The sequence below is a fragment of the Misgurnus anguillicaudatus genome, chromosome 13 (genome assembly GCF_027580225.2).
Source record: "Misgurnus anguillicaudatus chromosome 13, ASM2758022v2, whole genome shotgun sequence".
Lineage (NCBI taxonomy): Eukaryota > Metazoa > Chordata > Actinopteri > Cypriniformes > Cobitidae > Misgurnus > Misgurnus anguillicaudatus.
Window position 1 is genome coordinate 5,680,206 of NC_073349.2, and position 13,859 is coordinate 5,694,064.

Sequence of the window (13,859 nt, forward strand, 5' to 3'; positions counted from 1 at the left end):
GGAAAAATAAGGAAAACGAGCAGGAGAACAGACGAGGATTGTGACAGTTTATTGAAAAATAATGCATACCTGTAGAACATTTCTCAACCAATCAGAATAAAGCCATATGTGGGATAATTATGAAAGGTCACTGCCATGTTTCTGTATCTTTGCATATGTTATTGGTGGGTTTAGTTCAGTCTATATAGACCTTTTGCGTGTTTGCAAACAGAGATGACGTTTTTTGTGGGCGGAGCCCAACTGGTGGCAGAAAGTGAATGCTTCTCAATAGCTGTGTAAAGTGTTTTAGTGTAAACTGTGATTTTTATTGATCCGGTGTTCTGTAGAAGTCTGTTTCCCCTATATTTCTCCTAAGTGTAATGTTTCTTATAACGTTTTCAACAAGTTACGTTTATTTTTTAAATAAATTAAAAGTTTAAATGGCTTGGCTACTTATTGTGTGCATGTATGTAATGTATATGTGTTGTTCTTTATTGTAAAATCAATTATTTTTACAGTATGAATCGCTGACGTACTTATAAGAGCACGATCATGTATTCTGTATAAAATCATTTATTAAATATTTCATCATTTTTCTGTTTTCAATTTCTTCCTTATATTTATAGCCTACGTGTTTGTTCTAAAACTATTATGTTTACATACAAATTATTTTGTATAGGCCTATTTATATATTATTAACACTTTACATCGTGTGTGTGTGTGTGTGTGTGTGTGTGTGTGCTATGTTTATATATTTATTAGAAAACATCATAATTTAGAACAAACAGGAAGAAGACATAAGCTAAGATATAAGGTAAAAAGAAGTAAAAGAAAATGAAAAAAAAAACGAAAACTTTAATAAATGGTAATATTATTGATATTATGAACTCATTCAAATCTTTAATCTTTCTAAATAAATGATGAATGTAACGTGATGAAAACGCTATAAGAAACACATAGAGGGAACAGACTTCGACAGAACACCGGATATCTTCTCTAATTATTTTCTATTGTAATTATTAAAAGATTTTCAGATGATTTCATCACTCCAGTCTGTCCGGTTGATTATTGCAACCATAAACACCTACGTTTATCTTCAAATGGTGTCTTCGAAGACGGTATACTATAAAAATGAAGGTCATCTATTTTGGCATTCATATTCTGACACTCAACAGCACAACAAAACATTTTTTCTAGTGAGTTATATTGTTCGTTTTACTCGTGTCTCATTCATTTCCACTGTTTTTCTGCCACCACATTGCGCGCATGACGTGACGTCGACTCACAAAATGTCTATAAATTACACAATTATTAATATCTTTGTTTCTCTACTTGGAAGTCTATAGCTGTGTCCCAATTCGAAGGCTGTGATCTTCTAAGGACCCGACCTCAGAAGCAGAGCACTTATCTTTGTAGGTGGCAGCCTCCAAAGTCCACGAAGAAAACTAAAATCAGACAGTCTGCTGTTACGTCACCAGCTATAAGCACCCACCGCCCCTGTCAGCGAGACACAGGAATATGTTTTTGTAGGCCGTTACAGGCGCGCAATGAATCTCGGGATAGCCTATGCTGCAAAGGACCAATTTGTTCTATCCATTCGCATCATTTTAAGCAGCCTTCGAATTGGGACAGCCTTACTAGTCTTCAGTCATGCTTCACCTCCCCTTGACACACTTCCAGGCACACTGTCTATCTGTCCCTGTGTGCGTGCGCGCGTGCGTGCGTGCGTGCGTGTGTGTGTGTGTGTGTGTGTGTGTGTGTGTGTGTGTGTGTGTGTTTGTAAATGCAGATAACTCTCCTCCCTCATCTTGTTACCATAGTAACATTCAGCATCACAGCTCATTTTCTCCCATCCCCCACCACATCCTGCTGTCTCTCTCTCTCTCTCTCTCTCTCTCTCTCTCTCTCTCTCTCTCTCTCTCTCTCTCTCTCTCTCACTTTAAGGGCAAATGCTGCAGGTATGTTTGATTTCATATTTTGCTCTTCAGACCAATCAGTGTATGACATCAAAGTACCTCAAGAGCAATTAAAACTATGTGGACAGTGCGAGTTGCTGTTGTGACATCAGAGTCAAGGTGTACTTGACTGAAGTGTTCATGTGAAGACTTTCTTTGGACTTTCAAATCGTTTCTCAGTCAAATATTGTTCTAAGATAACAAACCATACATCTGTGAAAAACTATTTATTTATGATGTATAAATCTTAATTCTCTGAATTGACCCTTACGACTGATTTTTGGTCCAGGGTCACATATGTTAGGGAAGTAGGCGGCTTCCGACATAACATTAAACAATTCACATGAAACCACATTGACTTTGTTAGGCCCTTGACCTTTACTCAGTGTAATGATTATGAATAATTGTGCTCGCTGCAAAATCATTACAAAGATTAAAGATCAAATCTCATTTTGAATTACATTTTTTATTCAGGAATTCATTATTGTGTTGTACTTACGATGTACATTTGAGTTTTTTATGTTGTTTTGTTTGCCTCCTTTTTTTACTATTTATTGATGGATTAAATGTTTCATTCATAAACTCATTGTATGGTTTTATTTTTATTGCATAAAATGAAAATTTTAAATGATGAATTACTTTGAAATATTGTCTGTTTATTTCTAGATTAATTGATCCATTTGTATTGATTAATGCCTATTGTTATTTTACAATATAGTTATTATTTTCTAAAAAAGTTCTCCATATCTATTATCTCTGTGCTTTATCAAAGTGTTTGTCTTGGGAAAAAAATGTACTTTACTTTACTAAAAAAAATTTCACTACATTCTAAAGCATAGAATCATACTGTGTATTCCTTTTATATTGCATATTAAAATTTATTTAATACCTAATTACATAAAAATTGTGTACTTTTACTTTCTTGAGTAAAAGTACGAAAGTACTTTTTACTTAAGTAAAAGTAAAAAAAAATACTAGATGAACATTAAATATAAACCAAAAACTTGAAATTATGAAATGTACTGGAGTAAAAATTATGAAAATATGCTTTGGAATGTATGTTTTCCAAAGAAAAACACAAATGAAATACAAATACTTGAAAATTAATTTTTATGTAAAAAGTAAAAATACTTAAGTAGTATATATATCGCTGCATAAGAGTCGTGACATTATTGAAAAGAGCTTGGCTGCAACACCCTCCCAAAATGCTTAAATAAACCTTGGTACGTGTGACAAGACTGTTATGTAAAGAAGGGTAATATCAGCTTAAACTTAATCTTATCAATGCGAGAAACAAGACAGTCGTTTGCAGCCAAACAACACATTATGACCGAAGTAAACAAGCAGCTAGGTGAAACCAATGCAAAACATATTTTGTTCGCATTTTAAACAACCCAATAAACTTCCTACTTTGAAATTTCTGACAACTAATCCTAACTTGATGTTATTTATGAGAGTTTACAGAGAGGTAACCTAACATTTTGTTCAGTCATTGGGTTTACTTGCATTGTTCAGTAAAGACAACTGACCAGTTTTTAGGGACATTTTTATGGTACGAATGAAACTACAATGATTGTATGTCTTAAAAGAAATAAATCTTAACTTTCTAATGTATTTTAACTGAAATGTGAGAACCTCGATGACGTATGCGGTCTAGCAACGCGACTTCCGGAGAACGAACCCGAAAACATGTTCGGGACGTGTCCGGCGGAACTGGCACAAATGGCCACCCCACATGTCACACAATATCCCTTCACACATAAAGTGCAATTGTTTCCAAAAATTTATAGGTAATCTTTCATTTAGGGGTCTTGTGTCTTTTGACAAAATATTGGTAAAATCAGCCCTCAAAAGTTGTAACTTTACTGGAAATTGTGTTTCGCAACAAGTTTCTGTTAGATTTATGAGGCTGCTCTGTCACATTCTTAAACCTGCTACTGGGAATTGTTATTCATACAATCATATACTGTACACTCTTTCTCAGTTCAATACTGATTGTCACTGTTCATCTGCGAAAAGGAAAGAAAAGAACAAAACAAAGACTTCATTCTGCTACAGGAAGTGGAAGAATGGATATATGGAAAGATAGAAAGGTCAGATGCAGAGTGAGGCAATGAGGAAAAAATGGAATTTAGGGATATTTGACTTCTGAGAAAATGTCCTCAACTTTATCACTTTCCTGTCTCTGACATTCATCCCTTTTCTCTGCACTCCTTTCATTCCAATGTCATCTACTAATGTGTTACTTACTAAACATCGTTAATGCTCATTGGTCCACATACAAAATAACTTCACGTTCAAGAAGACACATGACAAAATATCACTGTGTACTGCAATCTTTGCTCTTGCAAAAATTTACATAAAAATATACAGTACATTCACACAGTGTTGAATGGGACACTGACATAAGAATGTCCCTCAGAGATCTGTACACACCAAATGCATACCATACATTATGCTATGATTATGCCAAAAATATACAAATGATAACTGAAGTGAAGTATAGTAGCAAGCCCATCACAAAAGTCTATTGCTTCTAGTATCATGACTAGGCATCATATGTGTTGTAAAGAAACCGCTGTCGCTCCTGTACTACAGTGTACCGCTGTTCTTCCTACTCTTCACTGTACCGCTGTCACTCCTTCTCTTCAGTGTACTGCTGTCGCTCCTGCTCTTCAGTGTATTGCTGTCGCTCCTGCTCTTCAGTGTATCGCTGTCCCTCCTGCTCTTCAGTGTACCGCTGTCGCTCCTGCTCTTCAGTGTACCGCTGTCGCTCCTGCTCTTCAGTGTACCGCTGTCGCTCCTGCTCTTCAGTGTACCGCTGTCGCTCCTGCTCTTCAGTGTACCGCTGTTCTTCCTACTCTTCACTGTACCGCTGTCACTCCTTCTCTTCAGTGTATTGCTGTCGCTCCTGCTCTTCAGTGTATCGCTGTCGCTCCTACTCTTCAGTGTATCGCTGTCGCTCCTACTCTTCAGTGTATCGCTGCCGCTCCTGCTCTTCAGTGTACCGCTGTCGCTCCTGCTCTTCAGTGTACCGCTGTCGCTCCTGCTCTTCAGTGTACCGCTGTCGCTCCTGCTCTTCAGTGTACCGCTGCCGATCCTGCTCTTCAGTGTACCGCTGTCGCTCCTGCTCTTCAGTGTACCGCTGTCGCTCCTGCTCCTCAGTGTACCGCTGTCACTCCTGCTCCTCACTGTACCGTTCTCGCTCCTGCTTCTCAGTGTACCGCTGTCGCTCCTGCTTCTCAGTGTACCGCTGTCGCTCCTGCTTCTCAGTGTATCGCTGTCGCTCCTGCTCTTCAGTGTACCGCTGTCGCTCCTGCTCTTCAGTGTATCGCTGTCGCTCCTGCTCTTCAGTGTACCGCTGTCGCTCCTGCTCTTCAGTGTACCGCTGTCGCTCCTGCTCTTCAGTGTACCGCTGTCGCTCCTGCTCTTCAGTGTACCGCTGTCGCTCCTGCTCTTCAGTGTATCGCTGTTTCTCCTGCTCTTCAGTGTATCGCTGCCACTCCTGCTCTTCAGTATACTGCTGTCACTCCTGCTCTTCCGTGTATCGCTGTCGCTCCTGCTCTTCAGTGTATCGCTGTCACTCCTGCCCTTCAGTGTACCGCTGTCGCTCCTGCTCTTCAGTGTATCGCTGTCGCTCCTGCTCTTCAGTGTATCGCTACCGCTCCTGCTCTTCAGTGTACCGCTGCCGCTCCTGCTCTTAACTCTTTCACCGCCAGCGTTTTTAAAAAAAGTTGCCAGCCAGCGTTTTTCATGATTTTCACAAAAGTTTAATGCCTTCCAGAAAATTTTCTTCTTCAAATATATAAACATACAATATACCAACAGACCCTCTGCTTTCAGAGTAGTTCTTTTGTAATCAGCTTTTGAATATGGGTAGGTTTCTGCAAAAACACCACATTTTGAGCAAAAAGCAGAGATAATTCCATTTTTGTGACGGACTTTTCATAGAGATCCCATTCAGAGCGATCTTTAAAACAGACACGGACATGCAGCAGCATGCCATAGGGCAATACTTCCGGGTTTAAAAAGTTGCGGAAGGGCGCCACCTAGTGGATAATAGCGGTATTGCGGAAAGACGGAAATACTCGTCATTGGCGGGGAAGCGTTTTCTCTTGATTGACGAGATATCTCGTCAATGGCGGGGAAAGAGTTAAGTGTACCGCTGCCGCTCCTGCTCCTCAGTGAACCGCTGTCGCTCCTGCTCCTCACTGTACCGTTCTCGCTCCTGCTTCTCAGTGTACCGCTGTCGCTCCAGCTTCTCAGTGTATCGCTGTCGCTCCTGCTCTTCAGTGTACCACTGTCACTCTTGCTCTTCAATGTATTGCTGTCACTCCTGCTCTTCAGTGTACCGATGTTGCTCCTGCTCCTCAGTGTACCGCTGTCACTCCTGCTCTTCAGTGTTCCGCTGTCGCTCCTGCTCTTCACTGTACCGCTGTCGCTCCTGCTCTTCACTGTACCGCTGTCACTCCTGATCTTCAGTGTACTGCTGTCGCTCCTGCTCCTCAGTGTACCGCCGTTCGCTCCTACTCTTCAGTGTACCGATGTCGCTCCTGCTCTTCAGTGTATCGCTGCCCCTCCTGCTCTTCAGTGTACCGCTGTTCGCTCCTACTCTTCAGTGTACCGCGGTCGCTCCTGATCCTCAGTGTACCGCTGTCGCTCCTGCTCCTCAGTGTACTGCTGTTCGATCCTACTCTTCAGTGTACCGCTGTTGCTCCTTTTTCTCGTGTACCACTGTCACTCCTGTTCCTCAGTGTACCGCTGATACACTGATAGGCCCTAAAATGGTTTTGCTCCTGTGTATTTAACATATCTTCTATCATACAGTACTACAATGAATCATGCTCAAGTTTGGGATGGTCTTTCTAATTATTCTACATCTATCTTTCTGTTCCTGCCTCAGAAAACCCATCCAGAGTTAGCTACAGATTACACCAGCACACTTCAGATGACCTAAGAGCTGTTAAGAGATGACACCAACCTCTGCAAAGACTTCAGATGCCACCAGCTTTGAACAAATATATGCAAAACAATGTGTATGTTTTAATCATGGTTTCTATTGCTACTATGCTGTTTTTTAAATGTAGAAGCTTGTATTGAAGCGATATGTATTGTGAAAAGTTCTATACAAATTTAACGAATGTGAAAATGTCAAGCAGAGGTTATAAAGAGGAGGCAGGTTTACATACTGTATAAAAATGAATGTGTTCTCTGCCAGGTCATACCAGTGGCGAGGCTACATAAGGGATTGACTCACCCAGTCAGAAGAAACACAATATTAAGGCAAAAGAAAGTCACGCATAAATGATAATAATCTCTTTAATAATAATATGCATCATGGAAAAATACTATTTATATAAAATGTTTATCAATTGCATGTGTTTTTAAACCTTGCTAATGTTATCATTCTATCCATTTTAAACTATATGAGCGCACAGAAGCACACATATATACTGGACACACACTCATAAGCACAAGCACGGAGATGCGCATCTGAAAAAGCGTGCAGCATCAGCATCTCTCAGCGCTTCACAGGACACATACACACAAAATTATCTAGAAATACCACAGTCTTGGGAAGTATTCTCATAAAAACAAAAAGAAATAAGATGTGTGAGTCAATATATGGATCCGTGCTTATTTGGTCTTAAAGTCACAGTATTCTCAAGAAATCTGCTTATGTTTGTGTCATTGTGTGTATCAAACAACAGAACACAAAAGGAAAATCACTTCTGTAGCTTTTAAAAGATTAAAGGCGCCATGAAACGGAAGTAGTGATTGTCTTATTTTTTCTGTGGTTTTCCTGGCTTCTGAAATGAAATAAGGCAGGGCTGGGCTTGAATTCGTTCATTGAGAACTGATTGGATCATTTGAAGTTGAGTCATGTTGGTAATAGCTAATCGTTGTGATCTTTTCCTGGACCCCACCCATCTGCCATACCATATGACCGAAAGTAAAGAAAGCTCATTACTAGTTTAGTTTTGAGGAGAGGAGGAGAATTGCCTTTTTGAATATAGATTATGAGGGCACATTAATAAAAAAAAAGTAATTTGTAAAAATATTCTACAAAAATACAGTTTTCATTTTAATTTAATTGCGACTTTTCAGTTCCTAAATACTATAATGTTATACGTTATTTGTAACTTTGTTCTTTTCTATGTCCATATGCTTATAAGTTCTTGATTTGTTCTTATTTTATTTTCCTTATTTTTTACCAAAAACTGTAATGTAATCCATAATGTACTGTAAAATTATGTAATTTAAAGGGACACTTCACCCATTTGCATTAAGCTTTGTATAGTTAGAAACACAGTCATGTTTTTGAATGGTCATGCATCATTCCCTCTGTTTCCCCTGAGACAGGAGAAATATGGATTTCAGTGAGGCACTTCCTTCTTTCAATGATGTAAAAATCATCATTTTGCATCATTGAAAGAAGGAAGTCCAATATCTTTGTTAAGGGGGTGAGACTACAAACACTCCTTTGTCATTTGTCAAATAGACACCAAATTCTAAATGTATGTTACATTTCAACTACAAATATGATCCACTTTTAATAAAGATTAATGTTTCTACGGGTGAAATGCCCCTTTAAGAGTAGCCATTGAGGTCCACCTTATTTCACCAAGGTCCACATAGTTTAAAATGTCTGGCCTTCCCACTGGGCCATTTCACAAGACTTTTTTAAGATGTCAAATAAATCTTTGGTGTCCCCAGAGTACATACATATGTAAAGTTTTAGCTCAAAATACCATATAGATAATATAAGCTATTATAACATGTTAAAATTGTCACTTTGTAGGTGTGAGCAAATGAGCTGATCTCAGCACTAAATGCAGTGCTGAGGTTGGATAGTGCAGATTAAAGGCGGAGTGCACAATGTTTGAAAGCCAATGTTGATATTTGAAATCACCAAAACAAACACGCCCCTACCCCAATAGAATCTGAACCTTCTTTTAAAAGACCCGCCCCACACATACGCAACCTGGCAAGGATGTCGGTTAGTAGACACGCTCCTTACTGCTGATTGGCTGTGTGTTTTGGTAGTCGGCCCGTCTCCTTTTCCAAAGCGTTTTTCAAACATTGTGCACTCCATCTTTAAGGGGCAGTATTATCCCCTTCTGACATCACAAGGGGAGCCAAATTTGAATGACCTTTTTTCACATGCTTGCAGAGAATGGTTTACTAAAACTAAGTTACTGGGTTGATTGATACAAGCACTGGGGACCCAATTATAACACTTAAAGTCTGATTTTCTTGATATGTCCCCTTTAAATGAATTAAGTTTATTACATATGCAGAAATCTTGGTTTTGTCTTTTTGCATTTTTGTTGTTGTTGTTGTTTGACGTATTACATTTTTAAATGTAATACAGTATATAAACTTTCCGCTCTACTTTATCCACCTTATAGTAATGGATCCGTCATTTAGCTGGACATTTAGCCAGGACAGATCCATTTCCAATGCCTTAATGCATTTTTGCTTTTAACTCTAATAAGGCACACATAAACACACGAGTCTCTAAAACACACAGAAACTTGCACAAACGCTTCTTCACTTCTGCACAGATTTAATTTGCCTAAAAGATTTTTTGGCTTGTTTTGCCATGCCTTGCAGTTCACTAAATCTGATGTAGTGCCGTAAATGCAGTCTGTTTATATTCAGCACTAAAAGTCACACAGTGAGCTGTCAATTATCTAGAGTCTGACACACTGTATATGAATCCATGAAACCAAATCTTCTCATAAATATGTGTTCAGTAGATGAGATGTGCACTGATACCTTCCTATAAGCATACTGTTCAGATTACTGTTGTTTGTTAGCAGTTTGTTGTTTGTTAGATTTCTTGATTTGATTAAGTTGTTGGTGTGTTCCTGCTTCGCTCATCCCATCATCAGTATCAATCTGGATCAAATCTTTTCTTACAGCATCAAATCAGACCTCATTATATAAAATCAGACCTCACAGCATCAGATCACTCCTTACATCAAAACATTAATCTCAGTATTAGAACTCCTCGTAGGATGAAATCACTCATCTCAGGATGAAATCACTCCTCTTAGCATCAGATCACTCCTCCGAGCTTTTAATCTTTCATCAAAGCATCAAAATCATTCCTCTCAGCATCTCTCTGTGCATCAGATCACTCCTGATGCATCAGGTAATTCCTTATTCTGTTAATGTCATTTTCTTAGCATCAGACTACATCTCTCTGCATCAGATCACTTTTGTAAGCATCCAATGACTTCTCTCTAGGCCAGAGCTCTCATCTCAGCATCAGATTGCTTCTCTCACCATAAACATAACCTTTACAGCATCCAATCACTCCTGATCATTACTTATAATGATGGGTTTTTCCTTTCCCTACTTTCCTAAAGCTAAAAAAGTCATACGCTACAGTTTATTTTGCAGTAGTTTTTCGTTGTTTTTAATTATGTGGTGGCATGTGGTTAAAAATGTTATTTAAATGGCTTCACACCATAAGAACTTCCCTACATAAAAAAAACAATGGCATAACCTTTCCACCTATAAGCCAGACACATAGACATATGGATAGGTGAAGATTAAAGAAGAATGTGCGGTCTTAGATTAACTGAATTAGACCTAAATTGGACTAATCTTTCAAACAAAGATAAGTTAGAATTTAAAATGTATTTCAATTGAGATTCTTTTGTGTAAATAGTTGCAAGAAAATATCTAAAAATGAAACACTCAAATGAAATGTACTCGTACTTTGCATTTCTCTAATCATTTCTTAGTTTGTTTAAAAATTATTATTCTCTTTTGTCCACAGTGCTTTCTTTATTCTACAGTGCAACTTTACATACGCACAAGGCCTCACAAGACGTATTCAAGCTTCACGCGATACCTGATCATCAAGGTATCTTCATCACACACAGTAATGCATGCACACGCCCAAACAGACTAATAATGCATTAGGATCCATGAAATGATCTCTCCAAACATCTTACCTTTGCAGGTATTGTGAAGGTCTTGAGCAGGACACACTTTCCTGTCCTTCAGTACGGTGACACGCCTTATTCTGTGTTTCTTCCCTGTCTTTCTTTCTGTTCATCCCATCCAATGGATGAACCCTTTCATGGATGCTGCAGTGAAGGAAAAACACACCCTTTCTGCCTCTCTCACCAGCAGTCCGCCCCTCCTCCCTCTGTCTCTCCGTTTGCCCCTCCCGCCTACCTTTCATTGGCTGCTGAGCAGAGATGACATAATCTCTTTCTTTATCTTTCAGTAACATCCAGCCCCTCCCTTCTTTTCTCTTCCCTTAACCACAATGGAGCGGTTTATGCATACCCCCTCATTCATCTATAGCCCCTCACATCGATAAAGAACCAACAAATTTAGCTCTTGACTTCAATATGGTGATTTCTATAGGGTTTTCAAATTCCACCTCAAAATGAAAGGAAAGTTATAAATCATTTGCATAAAGGAGCCCATTTTATGAACAGTAACAGGATTGTAACTGACATTATATTACCTCATTATCAGTACTGAAAATAAAACTCAAATGAAACAAAATGTCATTCTTTTTCATTATAAATAAATGGGTTTATTAAAAATCTTTGTATCGCAGAAATGAGAATAAAATACAACAAAATATTATGTGCAAAAAAGACTAGGGCAGTATATGATTATATTATACGTAAAGCAGAACTATGTCTATTTAGACCTAATAATATGATGATTTACCACCTATTGTTTTCTGAAAACCTAAAAAAACATACAGAAATGTGATATGAAAAATCAAGGAGCACACACCCACCCACTCTCTTCCTGGCCGGTGGTCCCAGTGAAGTCCAGCAGGAACAGATGGAGATCATGTGGGGGTGATGGGTACAGCCTTTGTTATGTATGCTGACCAGCAAACTGAGCTGCCATGAGCCCTAACAAGAGTTTACAGACCTCTGATTCCAAATGCCTGTGACTATCTGTCTATCTGTCTGTCTGTCTGTCTGTCTGTCTGTCTGTCTGTCTGTCTGTCTGTCTATGTCATTTGTCTGTCTATGTCTGTATGTCTGTATGTCTGTATGTCTGTCTGTCTGTCTGTCTGTCTATGTCATTTGTCTGTCTATGTCTATATGTTTCTGTCTGTCTGTCTATGTCTGTCTGTCTGTCTGTCTGTCTGTCTGTCTGTCTGTCTGTCTGTGTCATTTGTCTGTCTATGTCTGTGTGTCTCTGTCTGTCTATCTATGTCTTTTGTCTGTCTATGTCTGTCTGTCTGTCTGTCTGTCTGCCTGCCAGTCTATGTCATTTGTCTGTCTATGTCTGTATGTCTCTGTCTGTCTGTCTGTCTGTCTGTCTGTCTGTCTGTCTGTCTGTCTGTCTGTCTGTCTGTCTGTCTGTGTCATTTGTCTGTCTATGTCTGTGTGTCTCTGTCTGTCTATCTATGTCTTCTGTCTGTCTGTCTGTCTGTCTGTCTGTCTGTCTGTCTGTCTGTCTGCCGGCCAGTCTATGTCATTTGTCTGTCTATGTCTGTATGTCTCTGTCTGTCTGTCTTTCTGCCTGTCTGTCTATGTCATTTGTCTGTCTATGTTTGTGTGTCTCTGTCTGTCTGTCTGTCTGTCTGTCTGTCTGTCTGTCTGCGTGTCTGTCTGTGTCATATATATGCTTACATGTCTGTCTGTATCTCTGTCTGTCTCTCTGTTTTTCTGCCTGTATGTTTGTCTAGTTATGTCTGTCGGTCTGTATGCATTTCCAGTGGGATCACATTAGAAAAATGTGTATTTTTATGTAAAAATATTACACACTAAATGTATAATATTGGCGTGTTGACAAGACTAATACATGAATCATTTGTAGTTCTAAACGTAGTTTCGAGAGGAGCCTAAACATTCAGGTCTGTCAATCATCATTATGGGCGTATATAAGGGAGCCTTCCGGCCTCCGGGTCCAGCTGCAGTTTTTCCGGCATCCCTCCTCCTCCCCATCTCCTCCTTCACTGCTCTCTTTCTTCCTCTGTGCATTTCTGTTGCAAGGGGGGGTTGAACTTGGGGCTCGAGCCCCGGCCTCAGGTTCGCTCTCTCTGAAAGTTCAGAGCTCAGCTGTAGAGCTCCCTTCGAGGACAGCAAGCCAAGTTTGTTTACCATTAATCATTAAGATCTGAATGCGCAGGCGAACTATTGAATTACTTATTAACAGCTTTACAGACGTACGTATGTTTTCTTATTCATAATTATTAAATTGCGTAAAATCCCATAAATGCAAATCTCGTGTTTGTTATGAATTTACATTCAGATATTGCACCTCAAGAAGCTTTACGACACATTGCTTTACGGAAATGATATCAAACGCTCATTGGCTCTTACGTGCTACGTCACAGATTTGCAACATTTCCGTCTTTCAGTTGATGTACCTTTGAAATTTGAAATGCACACCTTGTCATAGAGAAGCTGAATTAATGTTTTCGTGGATTAATAAATTTAATACTTCTCTGTACTTCTTTATATACTCCAGAGAGGACCACGGCTGCAGCACATCGTTATTTTAACTACTTTTGGTACTGATTTTAAAATTTCAAATTAAATAAACTATTGTGATTACAATCTGTTATGCTTTTTATTTCTTTTTTAGCAATTAAAATATCTTTTAAATGCTATATCGTTACAATTTTTTGTTTAGGTTAAGGTTTGGGGTAGGGTTAGGGTGGTAATATTACCGATAAAAAGGAAAATATACAGCAATCTTTATGGTATGAAAGATTTGTAAATGTTTTACGTTTTGTAGCTGTATAAACGTAATAATGCTACGTTTAAATGTTGCAAATACATCTACTACATTGAATGCTTTAGCATCTAAACGTACAAAAAATTAAAAGTTACATATTAATACTACATATTAACAGTGAATCCAGTGAGTAAATATTGCTTACATTGAAATCTATCAACATTTTGTAAAGTCTATGCATTT

General features: G+C 38.7%; 1 protein-coding gene across 1 annotated transcript in view; it reads right to left on the reverse strand.

Annotated features, from left to right (window-relative positions):
• Positions 1–11,080, reverse strand: part of LOC141369270 (neural cell adhesion molecule L1.1-like) — a 58,760-nt gene extending 47,680 nt beyond the window's left edge. Inside the window, exon 1 of the mRNA XM_073874906.1 lies at positions 10,907–11,080. The gene's annotated coding sequence lies outside the window, so the exon portion shown is untranslated. The remainder of the gene's footprint in view (positions 1–10,906) is intronic.
• Positions 11,081–13,859: the final 2,779 nt, after the last annotated feature.